At 45.1% G+C, this 17,551-nt stretch overlaps 1 long non-coding RNA gene across 1 annotated transcript; it reads left to right on the top strand.

The window, feature by feature from the left end:
• The first annotated feature begins 1,268 nt into the window (after positions 1-1,268).
• Positions 1,269-1,860, top strand: LOC115091523. The gene is made up of 3 exons (XR_003856746.1): positions 1,269-1,314; positions 1,470-1,533; positions 1,633-1,860. It is a non-coding gene; the product is annotated as an uncharacterized LOC115091523 (long non-coding RNA).
• Positions 1,861-17,551: the final 15,691 nt, after the last annotated feature.

Below are 17,551 nucleotides of genomic sequence, written 5' to 3'. Positions count from 1 at the left end.
CATCCCAATCTAAAATTCACTATTACATATCATAAGGAGACCATATCCTATTTAGATATCAACATAATTAAGAAGGGAACCAGACTACAAACCACACTATATAGGAAACCAACAGATAGAAATAATTTACTCCGGTTTGACAGCCATCATCCAAGGAGGTTCAAGGAAGGCTTACCGGTTGGTCAATTTTTTAGAATACGCAGATTATGCTCAGAAGAAGCAGAATTCCACAAACAGGCGCAAACATTATCTTCACGTTTTGCAGTCAGAGGCTATCCCAGACAAGTCATTACTCGTGCTTACAAAAGGGCAGTATATTCCAATAGGGAATCCCTTCTGCAATACAAGCATAAACCAAGCAGCACACAATTAATTTGTGTACTTCAACACACCCAACTCACCACACAGATTAGAAATATCCTTTTGAAATATTGGCACGTCTTAAGCCCATATCCAATATTCACTCAAGCACCTATGTTTGCATACTCAAGAGGACGCAACATAAAACAACATGTTAGGGCAGCAACCGCAGAACTTATTAATCCTGTCACCACTGGGCAAACGATTTGTGGAAAATGCATATTTTGTGCACAAGCCCATCAGGGCAACAGCTGGACCCATCCAAGCACAGGTTATGTGGTCAAATTAAATAACGATGTTGATTGTAACTCGGACCACGTAATATACGTTTTACAATGCCCCTGTCCTAAGATCTACGTAGGCAGGACTAAGAGGAAAATACGGATTTGGCTTATAGAGCATAAGTGCAGAATAAACAACAAAGACTTAAAGGCACCAACGGTGCAACATTGTGTGGATGTAGGTCACTCTTTTGGAGATTTTAAGTGGGCAGTGCTGGAACAGGTCAATACACCATGGCGAGGCGGCAATCGTGAGAATGTACTCAACAGGAAAGAAAACCAGTGGATTCACCGCCTGAATGCATTGGTACCCATCGGACTCAATGATAAAATTGAGTGGATGTCACTCATTTAGCACTTATCAAGCACGCAGTTTTTCGTGAATGGAATAGCTCCAAGACAGTGAGCATAACATGACAAAATGTAACCCGTGTAATGATTTAAAGAAGAAAAGAGAATCAGACTATTAAATCAAAATACCATGATCCTAATGACAAAACAGCATGATTGGCACTCACCCAGCAATCACCGCGTCACTATCATTTGTGTGACGTCAATATCCCCGCCCTACACGTCATGAGACTGAGCTGCAAGTCCCTTTAAAAATGGCGTTTTTTCCCGCCTCACTCCCGCGCTAGAAAACGGAGCAGGACGTGGCAGCCGTAGTTTACAAGTAAGTACCGAACAAACTTAAAAGGCAGCACAGGCTTTATTTGTAGCAACTGGCAGATTGAACAGACTGACTTATCAGTAACTGGCAGGTTGAACAGACTGACTTTGTTTATTCACTTTTGAGAGGCTAACAAGAAAGCATTCTGTACCCTATAGCGGAGCATACTCTCTGCATCCTCAGCGCCGGAGTCCACAGTTCTTGGTCCAGCCACCGTAACAAGTATGTATCTGATACTTAGATCAGAGCAACCCTACTAAGTGACAGAGAATGTCACTAGTTTTAGGATGTCGAGTAATGGTTTATTTTCATGTTATATAGTTGCCACAGTGTTTGAGCAGTCCTTCTTGCCAAAGCACAGCCCGTGAAGAAGGAGCACCGCTCCGAAACGCCTTGGTGTCGGCAGCACAAGATCGACTACACACTCGCAAGTATAAGTTGAGCAGTGGCTTGCATATAAGTCAATAATTTGATGAGCACGCAAACCAGTGGACACAAACATCAATTTAAAACTACATTGAGGTGCCTAATGATTTTGAAGCCCGAACATGGCTGACAGACACGATAGCTGAACATCTGTTTAGCATCGTATGAAGGCACACTCAATCCACATCCCAAATATAACAAGTCTTACATGTATTCACATACACACTCAGACATATTGTATGTACAGTAGAGCACCATTTATCTGAAGTGGTCAGGATCAAAGCAAATTCAGATAGTAGATGTTTCCAAATAAAGGACATTTTCCCATAAAAGGATTTATGACAATGGATTTTTTCTAGATAAAAGAACATATGGCACCAAAATTAGGGTAACTCATTGTATATGCATTTTTTTTCGCTCACAAAATTATTTTACAGAAAAAAAAACAATACTGGTTTATACTATTACTATGAAAGCACAGGAATGAGAGATATTAATGAACAAGCAGAGCATTTATTTGCAATCTGTGTATATAATATGGTGATAATGCTAGCTTTTTCAACCAACCAGGAATCTATAATATCGCAGGAAGGTCAACTTGTTACTTGACTGGTGTATGCCCATCACTCATTCACGCCTTTCCAAATTATGATAGTCTTTGCCATCAATTTTTGAGTTGAAATATGAGTCTTACCATTTCAGAGTGGCTTTTGATTTACATATTTGTGCATTTTGGGTGAGCAGGTTGCTGGAAGATTCTTCCTCCAGTTCTGACCATTTCAATTTATTGAGCAAATACATAGGGTCCAATGCAATAAATTGCACCCAGCCTGGCGTACGTGATTACACACGTTTGAGCGTGCCTTTTAGATGTGCTAGACTAGCACCCAATGCAGTAAGGAGATTAACATGTTCAAAACATACTCCCTGACAAATGCGAACTTGATAGCACCCAATGCATGCAAATTCCATTTAGATGAGGACATTAACTATTACCGCCTGATGCAGGAAAGTGCTGGGCACCAATGCACATTTTTCAATATGGGGGATTTAACTCCAGCTCAGGAGGTGAGAGTAAAATTAACTGGCAGTTAGGGGCTCATGAGAAACAACACAAAATATGGTCCTCTGTGTTGTGGGAGTCTCAGTTTAGTGGAATCTTGGGCCGACCTGCTGGAGACTAGGAAAAGATGGACAATGTCTCTGATGGACAGCGGGCCGGGAGGCAGATGTTCAGGCGGGACGTAAATGCTCTTCACCCTGGAAGCTGGTGCTCCCCCGGGAGGAGCCCGTAGGAGCCCAACCGCTGGGACTTAGGTGGCTTCACCCATGGAAGCCGAAGCCCCCCCCCCCCCCGGGAGGAGCCCATAGGGGCCCGGCCGCTGGGACTTAGGCGAGTTGTGGATCAGGACAGGTAACTGGAACCAGACTAGGACAGTAGTGATACTGTAACTGGGTACGGGTTCTGGAACCAGTCAGGAACTGTAGCAGGATTCGGGTACTGGAACCAGGCAGGAACCAAGCAGGTACTGTAACGAGCAGGCAGGAACCAAGCAGGTACTGTAGCAGGAACGGAGTGACGTAGCCAAGCAGGTCACTCCGGGGCACAACGCAACAGGAAACCAGAATGCTAACCCATTGCAAGGCAAAGGCTGGATGGCCGCGGTCGGCTTATCAAGGCCGCGGCGTCTGACGTCAGGAATTGGGCGGAGTCAGTGCTGGCGGGAAATGGGCTACAAAGGCGCCCAAGTGGCGCGCACCTAGGAACAGGACGTCCACCGGAACCTTCACGGCAGCGCTGCCCCAGTGGGGCTGCGCCGCCAAACAGGCCGCAAGCCAGGACTCCGGAGGCGGGAGCAGGTCCGGGAATCAGGAGGTAAGGGCCTGGCCGCGGTGCTTGCGGCCAGGACCGCAACACTCTGTGTTGCAATAAATGTATCCTCCTTCTTAGTATCATACCAGCTCCCGAATTGTGGTGGCAAAAAAAATGTATATTGAAGTGCACATTTCTCATATCCAGACAACTTAGATGCCCTTAGCAATGAGTGCCTACTATAATAAACTGCAGCATTAAAATCGGCACCTCAGCAAAATAACCATAAGAAGAGCGATCAAAACAGATACTCATATTGAGCGCCCATTACAATTTTGGGCAATAACCTCTTGAGCACCAGAGAAGCACATTCTCCCATAGCATGCCCATTTTTACGCTGCCTCTCATTTAAATATTGCATCGGGGTGCACAGAGATGTGGCTGCATGTGCATTAAGAAAACGGGCACTCAATACGAGCGCCCAGCCCGCATCTTATTGCCTTGGTCTCATAGTGTTAACTGCTAAAACATTGTGACTTAATGTAGATCTAGTGTTCAAAACCAGTTAGAGCTACTGATGAACTTTACACACTATGGGGAATTGGGTGACATGTGACTTTTCTTTTGCACTATTCCAGGGAAAATTTGATGGTGTGACCTGCTCTGGGTCACCAGTATTGTATGCATTAGAATTTTTTTTATTCGTATAAATATCAGTTTATAGCAAAACTCAAGTTGTCGCTGCAGTTTCTGAGGTTGGATTCTGGAGCTTATGGGGCATTCTTTTTGGATAGGGGCTATGACTAACATGGCTGCATCAGGGTTATTTGATGTTGTGATCCAGAAGATAGGGCAATGGAAGTTGGGGATTTGTTTCTTACATGAGACCTGTTTTTTTCTAATTTTTTTTATTGTAATTGCTAATCTTCTTATGTCTTAGGTACATTGGCGAAAAAGGAAATTTGCTCAGATAACCTGGTCATTGATACATGTGTGGTGGACAAACCCTGGTCTGGCCACTAGATGTCACTATCCCTGTCTTTAACATCTTTAACCTAGGAGCCATCCATACATCTTAGTCCACCCCAACTGGAGGTTCTGGATTGGATGCCTCGGTTCCATTTAGCTCACCCATGCTAATGATTGGGGAGTTCAGTTTGAGAAAGCAGTCAAAGAGTAAAGATGGGTTTTTTTTCACACTCTGGTAGGTCCTCCTGGCCTTGCCAAAAGAACATAAGAGCATGCCATACTGGGTCAGACCAAGGGGCCATCAAGCCCAGCATCCTGTTTCCAACAGTGGCCAATCTAGGTGACAAGTACCTGGCAAGTACCCAAAAACTAAGTTTTCTTTTAGGAAATATACCTCATTGTGCAATCCTTCTCATTATAAGTTACAGAGAGATAGATTGTTGAGCCTCATACCCTTTAAAGGCAATAGGGCTCTCACTAGGGAACCAAAGACCTGTGAGCCTACTCTAAACCAGGTAGGCAAGCACCAGTGATGAATCCTGCTGCAAGAAATTTTGAAGGCTAGAAAAGTCCTATTTTTGGAAGGAACTGTGTTCACTCTGTTTCTCTGGGGGAAAGTCATCCTCGTTGGCTGTACTCAAAGTATAGGGGCTGAAGACCAGTGAGACCACAATCTGAATGTGGCAAGCACCTGTGACAGCATGAATGCCAGTTTGAGAAGAAGTGTCCAGTTTCAGCTTTAAAATATTTTTTGGACTTTGAGTTAAGTGGAGAGTTGTTGAATCCCCCTACCCCACTGGGATTGCATTACTGTGCTAAAGCCTGATCCCACTGATTTTTCCCTAAGAGAAATCCCCAGGAAAAAGAAACACTCAAGAACAAAGAAACAACTGAACTAAAAGAAGAAGGAACTTGAATCAGGAAATCCCATCCAGATTTCCACCCATTAAGGGACCAGGACAGGCTGGGTATCCAAGGAAGGTAGATGACTAAAGGTAAGATTTTTGGTGTGTAGGGGGGACCCATCACTTAGACTCCAAGGAAGCAGCCACTGGGAGAGTATACACATTTAAAATCACCATAGACTCTTCCCAGATGTCTTTAACAAAGGACACCTACCTACCTTTATAAGAAAATCCTGTACCAACAGTCAGATGTATACTCTTAACTTGGACAAATGGACTTTAGTTAATTCATTAAATCAGTAAACTATTATTTTACACCCGGTCCTGGTCCTGTCTAATTATTACTGCATCTCACCTCATGGGAAGCACTTACATTTTAAAGATACACACTGGCAACCTTTTTTTCATTGTCTGGGCCATAAACAATGGCTTTTCCTCGTAAAAATAATCCTTCCAGAGATTGAGAGTCAGAGTGGGAAATGATATGCCAGCAAGACTACCCTGAAAAGATAAATTAGTTATGTGCCCTGAAGAGAGTTACCACTTCCTAACAAAAGGGGTTACACATGTTTTGGGAACCCTGGCATTCAAGCAGTTGTCATTACAGTTCCCACTACATCTTGCAAACACAAGAAAGCTGTAGTTTAGAAAGTATGCAATGCATTGGGACTTTTACGTACACTTCAAAGAGGTATTCTGCAGGATGAGGAAATCATTTACATGCAGAATTACGATTTTCAAAAGTATGTGTGCAAATCTATATGCATATATTTATACCTGCTGCCAAACAAGTATAAATGTGTGTGTGTGTGTGTGTGTGTGTATTGACCCTGTTTTTCCACATACTCAGGAATTTTCAAAGTCCACTTGAAAAATTCAAACTAAAGTCTGCATGTACTTTCTACACACCAACTTCCGTCCTATGGGGTCCAATGAAATTTACCCTTTTAGTGACCAAAGCTATTATTTATTTTCCTTACAAAGTTGGGGAAGTAAAGATAGCCTTTCCTGTGTTTTGAGTACAATTTGTCCAGCTGGAGACTCTGGAAATCTGTGGTGTGAATAGCGGGATATTGCACCAGACAACAGCTGCTAGCTTTATTGGAAATAATGCTAGATGAGGATTCCCTGCTGGGATCTGGTGGCTGCTCATTATTTGTGGTGGGGCTCTGCCACATGATGCCTGAAGCCCAGGCAGATAAAGGCAAACTGTTTCACTAGGACAGGGCAGATGGCCATCCCAGTATTAGACTGGGATGTTTCCCATAAAGAATTGGGCCTAGGTATGTAGTTACATCTTTGTTAAGAAACCTGTGGCCTATGTTTTCCAAATGCTTGTGTTCCTGCACATTTGTGTCTTGTTTCTGTTAACGGTATGAAAGGAGCGTGAGTGTACAAAGGGCAGTGATGTCCTGGATGCCTCTGTTATAAGGCTTATATTATAATGAGCCTGATAATGTATTACTTGCTGAAGAGTGGGAACCAATTATTTATCTTCTCTGTGATACTCTGGGCCTTATGGCAGTTGTTCCAAATAAAGAATTGGAATATTTTATTTATTCAATGCAGAAAATAATTTTTTGCCAGAAACGTTTCTAGGTCCCTAATGGAGTGAATTGATCTAAATAAATAAATAACAAAAATCTCAAAACTAGATTATTGATTTGGAAATATGTGTGAGTACTCTACTACTGATTAGAGAAGGAGCATCAAAGTATCAAACAGTTTCTTATGGTTCAATACAAGTTAATGAATCAAACTTTTACAGTTTGGGAATTCTTTGCACTCTCTACCATTTAGCACAATACTAAATGTGGCACAAATAATATATAATAAAGAGGAAAATTATATGTAAACACAAAAACATAATGAAAAATATTCCTTCTCTTTCGATTATTTATACAATACTCCACTGGCTACTATTTGCAATAGCTTGTAAAGTTTATTTAACATCAAGTATTAACAAACATTTTTTTATCTCTTTGGAATTACATACCTGTTATCACCCAATATAATAAACCTCATTCACTCACTCATACACACCCGTGTTAGTTTGTGGCATTGTGGACCCTTGGTCGCTGTGGAGATGACTCCGCCCGTGGGGAGGGGCCCCGTGAGGAACCACAGCAATAGGCTAAACTCAGATAGCAGACATGGAATCAATGGAAGGCTTTATTGTACTGCTGTAGATAGATGGTATGAAGCAGGAAGGTAAGGCACTGAGGTGCGCGAGGTGCCAATACGTTCAACAGTCTCAGATGTAGAATCTCACCCAGATGTAGAATCTTACCCAGACGCCGAGCCTGGTGGGTGGAGTTGGAGCATGGATCGTAGAGGTACTCACAGGAGTGTAGGCATCTTCCTGGTAGTGAGATGGTGGGACTGAAGGTCCGTGGTACAGGATACATGGACTGGATAAGAGAGAGAGACCCCGAGGAGCGGATGTCTTAGTAGAGGCCCCGAAGGGTGATGTAAGCGAGAGACCCCTAAGGAGCGGGTGGCTTGAGCTTCTAAAGGAGCGAGGCCCTTGAAGTGTAGAGTGGCATCTAAGCGAGCAGCTTAGAGTGGTCAGAGTAGCTTAACTGAAGTCCTTGCTAACTCAAAGGTGGTAGCTAAGCGGAGGCTTTTAATACCCGGAGGTATTGACGTCATGCGGTGGGGACGCCCCCGAGGTTCCTGCCATGATGTGTATTTGAGATGTGCGTGCGCATGCCTTAAGAGGCCACAGGAGTGAGCATGGCGGACTGGAACACCCATGCTAAGCTGGAGACGCTGAGGTACTCGACACCGGAGGCCACCATCCTGCCCAAGGAGGAGGAAAAGGGAAGAAAAGAGGTAAGGCAGAGTAGTCGCAGCCATCTGCGACTGACGGATGCAACAACCCCATTAAAATCCAAACATCAAACTGTATCTACTCTTCTAAGAAAAATCACACAAGTGGCAGATAGCACAAGAACAAATCCAATAATACCTAAAGAGCACTCAGCATATAGTCTCATAAGTAAACTAGTTGTCTATAAATGCTTATTAGTTTCACATCTCTCATGTGTCCTTGAAATATTCTACTAGTTCCTGTAATTCCAACAAAGACTACATTCTGCTTATCCGACAAAATATGTCTGATGATATGTCTTTTGAAGATATTTTAGGCACGCCAAAGCATTGCTTGTCTAACAAATTCACATTCTTAGCTAGTTCCTCATTAATCTTCCAACTGTAGCACAGCACAATGTACATCTCGCTGTTTCACAATTATGACCTCGCTGTTACAGATGAAGGATCCCCAACAAAGGCTTCCGTTTCACCCAGCCATGACTTCCACAGGGGGAATTAGCAATCTTTCATTAAATATCACACGGAAACAGTCACTGCATAATTTCACCCAGGTTGGATAGATGCTCTAGTTGCCACTCTTTTTAAACATTCACAGCTGATTAGTTATTTGAATATGCATTACCACTACAACACACCTACTGCTGCACATGTAAACTGGAATGTCCCTCAGCTAAACAAAATATACGTACATTAAAAACAACCTCCCATGACTGTTTATCTACTAACAATCACTCATACCACAAAACTTTTAAACATCTCTATTGGCATATTTTAAGCATTTAGTCTATTCCGGCTCCAGAATCCAGGAAGGCGAGGGTTTCCAAGGACCCTCCGGGAAATTCCAAGGTAATGTGTATCATACTCTGAGGAGCTGTGGTACAACCTAGGAGGAGCTCCTCCTGACCTCCTAGGTTCTGGAGTTTTCCGCATGCTCCTGGCAGCGTGCCAAGAAATGGCCTTTCTGACCACAGTAAAGGCACAAGCCCATCGAGCGGCGGCGTTGTCTCTCCTCAAGGGAGAGCGGGGCACGTCCCAACTGCATAGGTTCAGAGGCAGAAACATCAGGACGGGCAGGACTAGGTGAAGGCAGCGGGCGTGAGGAACTGCGGGCAGGGCTGTGCTTTGGTGTGCGTAATTCTCGTGCTCGCTGTTGCAGGCGGCGATCGATGCAGGCAGCCATGTCAATGAGGGCATTAAGATCTTCCGGGAGATCCCGGGCAGCAATCTCGTCCTTGATGCGCTCTGACAACCCTTCCAAGAAGATGGCTTTAAGGTTATCGTATTGCCAACCTACTTCCTGAACGAGAGTCCTGAAATCCATTGCATAATCCGCCAGGGAACAGGATCCTTGGCAAAGCTGTAGCAACTCTGACGTGGCTGAGGCGTGGCGGGCGGGTTCATCAAAGGCTTGGCGAACGTTGGTGATGAACTGCTGCAAGTCGTCCAAGGAGGAGTCGTTACGCTCCCACAGGGGGGAGGCCCACACCAGGGCCTTTCCTTTGAGCAGGGAGAGAATGTACGCTACTTTGACGGAGTCCATGGGAAACTGCTGGGGCAATAGCGAGAAGCGAAACACTGGTTCAAGAACCCACGACAGATCCTAGCATCTCCAGCGTAGCAAGCAGGTGGCGGCAGCTGAGTCACGGGTGAGGCTGCATCCTCGGGTCTCGAACCCAAAGCAGGCGAAGAACGGGTATCCTGGGCATCCATTCGGGCAGCCAATTGCCCAACGGATCCGGCCAGGACATCCAGGTATTGTTGTTGCTGTTGTAGCTGCAGAGCCAACCCAGGAAGATCCTGGGATCCTGGTACTTCGGCCGAGTCCATGGCCTTGCAATCTGTTGTGAGTGAACTGTTTAGTGGACCCTTGGGCCGACCTGTGAGAGACTAGGGAGAGGTGTACTATAGTCTCTGGTGTGTGACAGGTTGGGAGGCGGATACCAGGCAGGAGCTGGACGTGAGCTTCACCCTGGAAGCCGGTACTCCCCCGGGAGGAGCCCGTAGAAGCCCGGCCGCTGGGACTTAGGAGATCACGGAAGCTGGAGCAGGCAGGCAGGGATCAGGAGACAGGCAGGAATTCAAGCAGGCTAGGACTGAATCACGCAGGAACTGAAGCAGGACTGGCTACTGGAACCAGACAGGAGCTGAAGCAGGACTGGCTACTGGAACCAAGCTGGAACTGAAGCAGAACAGGTTACTGCAAGCAAGCCAGACAGAAGCAAGACTTGGGCACGGAGTGAAACAAGTCTCAGGCAGGAAGGGAGTCGCTAACGCAAGGGCACACTCCGGGGCATGGAGCAACAGAGAACCGCAAGGAACCCCGTTGCAAGGCAAAGTCCTGGGCTCCGCGGCGTCTGACGTTGTGGATAGGGCGGAGCTTCCAGTGGTGGGAAACGGCCTTCATAAGAGCGGATTGCGCGCGCCTAGGGAGAAGGTGTCCAGGCAGGGCCTCGCGATGGCGACCCCCCGCGGGGATGCCGCGAAACAGGCCGCAGACCCTCTGAGATGGGCCAGGACCAAGATTGTAAGGGCCTAGTCGCTGCTTCCGTGACTGGGACCGCTACATGTATATTTTGTTTAGCTGAGGGACATTCCAATTTACATGTGCAGCAGTAGGTGGATTGTAGTGGCAATGCATATTCAAATAACTAATCAGCTGTGAACGTTTAAACAGAGTGGCAACTAGAGCATCTATCCACCCTGGGTGAAATTATGCAGTTACAGTTTCCATGCGATGTTTAATGAAAAATTGCTAGTTCCTCCTGAGGAAGTCCATGGCTGCGCGAAATGGAGGCATTTGTTGATGTCCTTCATTTGTAACAGCGAGGTTAGTTTCACATTGTGCAACAGTCTGGGTGACATAATTGTGAAATAGCAAGGTGCACATTGTACTGGTCTACAGTTGGAAGATTAATGAGAAATAAGCTAAGGATGTGAATTTGTTGGACAAACAACGCTTTGGCGTGCCTAAAACATTTTCAATAGGCATATCATTGGAGGTATTTTGTCAGATAAGCAGAATATAGTCCTTGTTGGAATTACAGGACTTATCTACCACTTAAGACAATGCTTGACCCCCAAGTATTAAGGACTGTGATATATGCTTTAGATTTCTTGGTATTTGATTATCATAACACTATATATGTGGGTTTAACACCAAATCTCATCTATAGACTACAGTAGCTGCAGACCATGGCAGCATGATTGATTCTAGAAAAGTACAGATTTGATAGAGTTTTCCCTGTTTTATAATGTTTTCATTGATTGCAAATTGCAGGCAGAGCAAAGTTTAAGTTTTTGGCTATTGCCTTCCATTTTATGAAAAGTTATGGTCCTAGGTATATCTGGGAAAAATTGATTTGGTATAAACCTGGCTGGAAGCTGAAATACCTGGGCTGTTTGCTAGCCATGGTCTCAGTTCAAAATCTACAACTCAAATAATATTTGTTTTTTGGCTTTTTCTTCTGCAGCCCCTCGACTTAGGAATGCCCTGCTGAAATCAGTTAAATCAGAATTAAAATGCATTCTTATCTGCATGTAAACTAATCTCTAAAACACTTTTCAACAATGTATCTTTTCTTTGATCTATACCCTGCAATCTAATATTAAAAAAACCCATTGCCATTTGTTTAAGATATGCCCTTATCGAAAATCATAACTATAATAATTCTTAAGCACATCATTCTAAATTGTTCAAGCATTTGAAGAAGTTGAACCATGTAAGCACTGAACTTATCATCGCTTCGTGTCCTTCTATCAACTTAGATCAAAGATAACCATTTATGAGCATGAGTCCTCACACAGTCAGTCCAAGAGCAATTACAGTTTCAAATTGCTACTGTGTGATGTGTAGAACTAGGTACACTACCTACTACTTAAATGTCATGCTTATCTAGTACAATTTAGCAGTAAGATCATTTCTGCTGTGCCTACTGTTTGTGTTTAAGCTTCTGGAAAAGAAATTAGGTAGGAACCATCTGCTTCAATCAAATAATTTGCTGTTGAAAAAAATGTTCTCCAAAAATCCTGCAGGGAAGTTTATAGAATATTCAAGTAATATTGGGCTAGATAGAAACTTGTCGCAGAAATGTATTGTAAAAGTCACTGTTTAGTCATGTAATGCTATAAAATTCATAGTTAGAACAGGGACATGAATTGGCCATGATAAAAAGATACTGTGATAAAACCCATCAACTTTCTGGAGATGCATAATGTTGGAACATAATTTTATTATGATCAATTCCATGTGCTCTTTAAAGACATGCACTTTAAATAAATCAACTGCAAGCACTAAAATACAACTTCCCAGTATTCCTTTAGCCTCTCATGAATTTTGGCACTTTTTTGAAAAATCATTTGATTAAATATGCAACAATTAAATAACAATCGACTGATCACAGAATGGTCATTCAGCTTTCTAAACTCTCATAATCCATAACAAATGGTAAGATAAAAATATTTAGAACTCAAGAAATGTCAATTTCATGATCAAGAAAAGGAAAATAGAGATGACATTAAGGGGGTTATTTACAACTCATTAGTACTGGCTATATTAGAAATAGGACAAGTGCTAATGAACAGCAATAATTTGCAATATCGGACTAATATGGCCATAGAACATGCAGCCAGCGGCACCTGTAACAAACTCCAAAGTGACATCACTGCAGTACTGCTCAGGAAAGCTGGTGCTATAATATTTAAAGAGACCAAGACAGGGCAGCTTGTATCACTCCTGCCATTTGCAATCACTGGATCCCCATGGAAAGGATACATGAGGCTAAGAACATAAGAACATAAGATATGCCATACTGGGTCAGACCAAGGGTCCATCAAGCCCAGTATCCTGTTTCCAACAGTGGCTATTCCAAGTCACTAGTACCAGCAAGTATCCAAACATTAGATAAATCACAAGCTACTGTTGCTTATTAATTACCATAATAGCAATTTATGGATTTTTCCTCTAGGAACTAACTGCTGTAACCTCATCCTCTGGAAATGAATTCCAGAGCTTAACTATGCACTGAGTGAAAGAATGTTTTTTTGTTTTAAATGAGCTACTTTCTAACTTCATGGAGTGTCCCCTGGTCTTTCTATTATCCAAGAGAGTAAATAACTGATTTACATTAACTTGTTCATGTCCTTTCATTATTTTGTAGACTTCTATCATATGCCCCCTCAGTCGTCTCTGAACAGCCCTAACTTCTTTATAGAGATGTGAATCGGAACCGGAATCTGATCGGTTAGACAGGCTAGACAGGTTCCTGGTAATTTTTGGATGAGGAGGTGTAAGAATTAGGAAAACCAGACCCTTATTTCCTATTAAACATTTCTGGTTTCAGAAAAAAATAAAATAAAATCCAGGCCCTCTCTCTTATCTCCAGAGAACAAACATTTGACATACTGCTCTTACTTAAAGAAAAAGAGAAGATAGGGCACTTTTCCTTTTGTGGTTTATTGCAATGAAAGCCAAGCTTAGATAAAAATCAACAGTTGTTCTGGTCATAATGACAGGAATAGAACATTTTATACATTTTCATTAACATTACAAAAAAGATTTAATCAATGAAATAATTATCTCCTTTTTTATTTCTCATTCACTTCTATTGCTGAGTTTATTCTTTTATCAGGTGTTGAAATGCTTTGTTGAATAGATGAATTTTTAGTGCTTTCTTAAAATCTCGTGTATGTGATATAAGGCGAATAGAGTCAGGTAAAGAATTCCAAAGGAATGGAGCAGCCACAGAAAAGGCTCTTTTAAGTGTTAACTCTAGCCTTGCAGTTCGAGCAGACGATAGATCTAGCAAGTTTTTTGTAAGAGATCTAAGATATCTTACTGGTTTGTAAATCCTAAGAGTTGTGCATAACCATGTGGATGTTGGCTTATGGATTAGAGAATGAATAATTGAAAGAATTTTATAAAGTTTTCTAAATTTTACAGGGAGCCAATGAAATGAATAAAGAATAGGAGAAATATTGTCTCTGAGGGATGCACCTGAGAGAACACGAGCAGCTGAGTTTTGGACCAATTGCAATGTCATCATCTGGGGCTGTGGGAAGGATTCCTGCCGCAGCCCTTTTAAAGTTGAGGAAGGCGCGCGCACAAGCGCCTAAAGCAGACAGACTGAAACTACGTGATGGTGGCATCTCCCCTCGATCCTCATGGGTATACACGACTGGGACCAGAGGAGATAGCGAAGCTCCTGGTGGAACCTGGGAGCACCGCAGGAGCACGAGCGCATTCATGACTGCCTACTGCTACCAAAGAGGAAGGGCCAGGTCCGGGAATCGGGGTTGGAGGTGAGTAGGGCCTGTCGCGGGCCTGCCACGGCCAGGATGTGCAACACAGGAACCTTCTCTATTTCATGTTTTAATCTACTTGGATGATATCCTAGTCATCTCCAAGTCATTATTGGAACATCGCCTCCACACCAAGTTAGAGAAGTGTACATTTGAGAAAAAAATCCTTCCCTTCTTGGGATATATTGTCTCTCACCAAGACCCTCAGACGGATCTTGATAAATTAAAGCCTATACTGGAATGGCCCAAACCTGTGGGTCTCAAAGCGCTGCAGCACTTCTTGGGCTTTGCCAGTTATTAAAGACTATTTATCCATGATTATGTTGCGGTCCGGTCCGTGAAGCTCACGACCCGGGTCCTTACCTCGAGGGTTCCTGCCAGCTGAGAACGAAGCAGAGTCGGGATCTGGGCGTCCCCGCGGGGGAGACGCCGTTGCTGGCCTGCCAGTAGGCGTGCGCGCGCGCGCGTGGACGCCCTGTACTTATCTAGACAGTTTCCCGCCTGAGGGTGGCTTCGCCTCTAGTCTGATGTGAGACGCCGCAGACACCCGATCAGTGCCTTGCAACAGGGTTCCTTCGGTCCCCCATTGCCTCGAGCTCCGGAGTCTGCCAGCGTTCTGGCTACTCCGTTCCTGCTTGCCTGCCTGCCGGTTCCTGCCTGCCTATAGTCCGTGCCGGCTCCTGCCTGTCTCCAGCCCTAGCCGGGTTCCTGCCAGCCAGCCCAAGCCGGGCTCCTGCCTGTCTACAGCCCAAGCCAGTTTTCTGCCTGCCAGCCAGCCCAAGCTGAGTGCCTGCCTGTCTACAGCCCAAGCAGGGCCCCTGCCTGCTAGCTCAAGCCGGGTTCCTGCCAGCCAGCCCAAGCCGGGCTCCTGCCTGTCTACAGCCCAAGCCAGTTTTCTGCCTGCCAGCCAGCCCAAGCTGAGTGCCTGCCTGTCTACAGCCCAAGCCGGGTTCCTGCCTGCCCTCAGCCCAAGCCGGGTTCCAGCCTGACTACAGCCCTAGCCGGGTTCCTGCCTGCCTCAGCCAAGCCTGATACTCGCCTGCTTCCTCTCTATCGATCGCCTCCCTAAGTCCCAGCGGTCGGGCCCCTACGGGCTCCTCCCGGGTGGGGGCTCCGACTTCCAGGGTGAATCTCCTTAAGTCCCAGCGGCTGGACTCCCAAGGGCTCCTCCCGGGGGGAGTACCAGCTTCCAGGGTGAAACCGCCACCACCTGCCCGCCAGAAGTCTGCCTCCCGGCCTGTTCAGTTGAGACCAGTGAAGTCATTCCCAAGTCTCCTGTAGGCCGGCCCAAGGGTTCACTAGCCCCGTATTAACAACAGATTATTCCTCCTTTGCTGCACCACTCACAGCCCTAAGGAATGTTGAGATATCAAAAACTAGACTAAGGAGGCTATTCAAGCTTTCCAGCAACTTAAAGAGGAGTTTATTCTTGACCCATGCTCGCATCACCCAGATCCATCCAAGCCATCCATCTTGGAGGTAGATGCATCTACCTTCGGTGTGGGTGCTGTTCTCCTTAAACATAACAATAATGGCATACTTATGAAGTGCTCCTCCTTTTCAAAAACGTTATCTGCTGATTTGAAGAGCTACACTATAGGAGACCACAAGCTACTGTTAGGAAAGCTCTGTGTTAGAGCTGGGAGTTAGCAATCTGTTAGCGATTTGCTAAGTAGTTAGCAATCTGATGTATATCTGCTGCTCGAGTTAGCAATCTGTTATGGAGAAGATGCTTGATGGGAGGAGCAATCAGATAGGAGGAGCAATCTGTAGCGAAAGCTCTGTGTAGCGGGCTCCTGGAGAGGGATGAGTCCGCGATCTTGTAGTCTCAGATATCTGTAATGGATCTGATATAGTTGTGGGTGGATCCCTGGGCTGATGGCAGATTACCACGTCTGGGGAGGATACCCCGAGAGGGACCACTGGCTAGGCTGGAGTATGGAGACAGACACACTTTTATTCTTTTATTAAACAGGTTATTAGAAACCACCAGAGGTGGCAGTAGTGAGCTGATATGCCCGGCAGGGCTGTAGTCCCTCAGGTACTGGAACAACGATCCCAGGGTGGCTGAGCTGTTGAGAAACTGTAAAAAGTGAGTAGGCAGAGTAGACAGAGTTCATGAATAGAACTAGATGACAAAACTCACATAAGGTCTCAAGTAAGCTCAGGAGCTGGAAAGGATTAGGCCCTCAAGGAGCGAGTACCTAGTTCCAGGGAAAGCTCTGAGAGAGCGATGGTAACTCACAGTTGTTTGTAGCAGTTATAGCTTCCAGGCAGTAGAGAATCTTCGAGTGTCCAGGAACATGGTCCCTCGAGGAGCAAGTACCGGTTCCTAGCTGTAATCTGAAAATTAAGAAAAGAGTGAGGCCCCCGAGGAGCGGGTACCTCTGGTAAGTCCGAGGAGGCAGAGTAGCTTGGGAGGAGTAGCCGAAGCAATCCCCATATCCTCCCTTGCTAACTCGGTTTGTTAGTGTTTTCAAAGACCTTTAAATATTGGAAGCAGATGACGTCATCTCAGGGGGATACCCCTGAGGTTTGCACCCTTGCTGGTATAAGAGTCGGGATGCGCGCCCTAGGCAACAGGACAAGATGGCGGAGTCACAACGTCGAGCCGGTCCAGGGACGCCAGAGGGAGACGGCATGGAGATGCCGTGGCAGCCAGCCATCCATCAGACCCGGAGGGAGTCGCCATAGAGGTAAAGAGGGCGGAGTGAGAGCGTCGGCAGCAATGGACGCAACAGCTACTAGCTGTCAAGTTGGCCATGGAAGAATGGTGACATCGTCTGGAAGCAGCCAAGCATCCAATAACCATCTATACAGATCACAAGAACCTTGACCATGTTTTGTCTGCCGCCTGGACCTGCCATTCTGCCTGGACCTGACCATGTCTAGTTACAGCCTTCTCCAACCTTGCCCTGTCTCTGACTCCATCTGCTCGCTGCCTGTCCTGACCCCAATGTGCTATTGGACTCTTGCTCTTGTTTCTGCCTTAGGG

Source organism: Rhinatrema bivittatum, chromosome 5, assembly GCF_901001135.1.
Source record: "Rhinatrema bivittatum chromosome 5, aRhiBiv1.1, whole genome shotgun sequence".
In the NCBI taxonomy this organism is placed as follows: domain Eukaryota; kingdom Metazoa; phylum Chordata; class Amphibia; order Gymnophiona; family Rhinatrematidae; genus Rhinatrema; species Rhinatrema bivittatum.
Note: the sequence above shows the minus strand (reverse complement) of the source record. Positions and strands in the feature narration are given on the sequence as shown.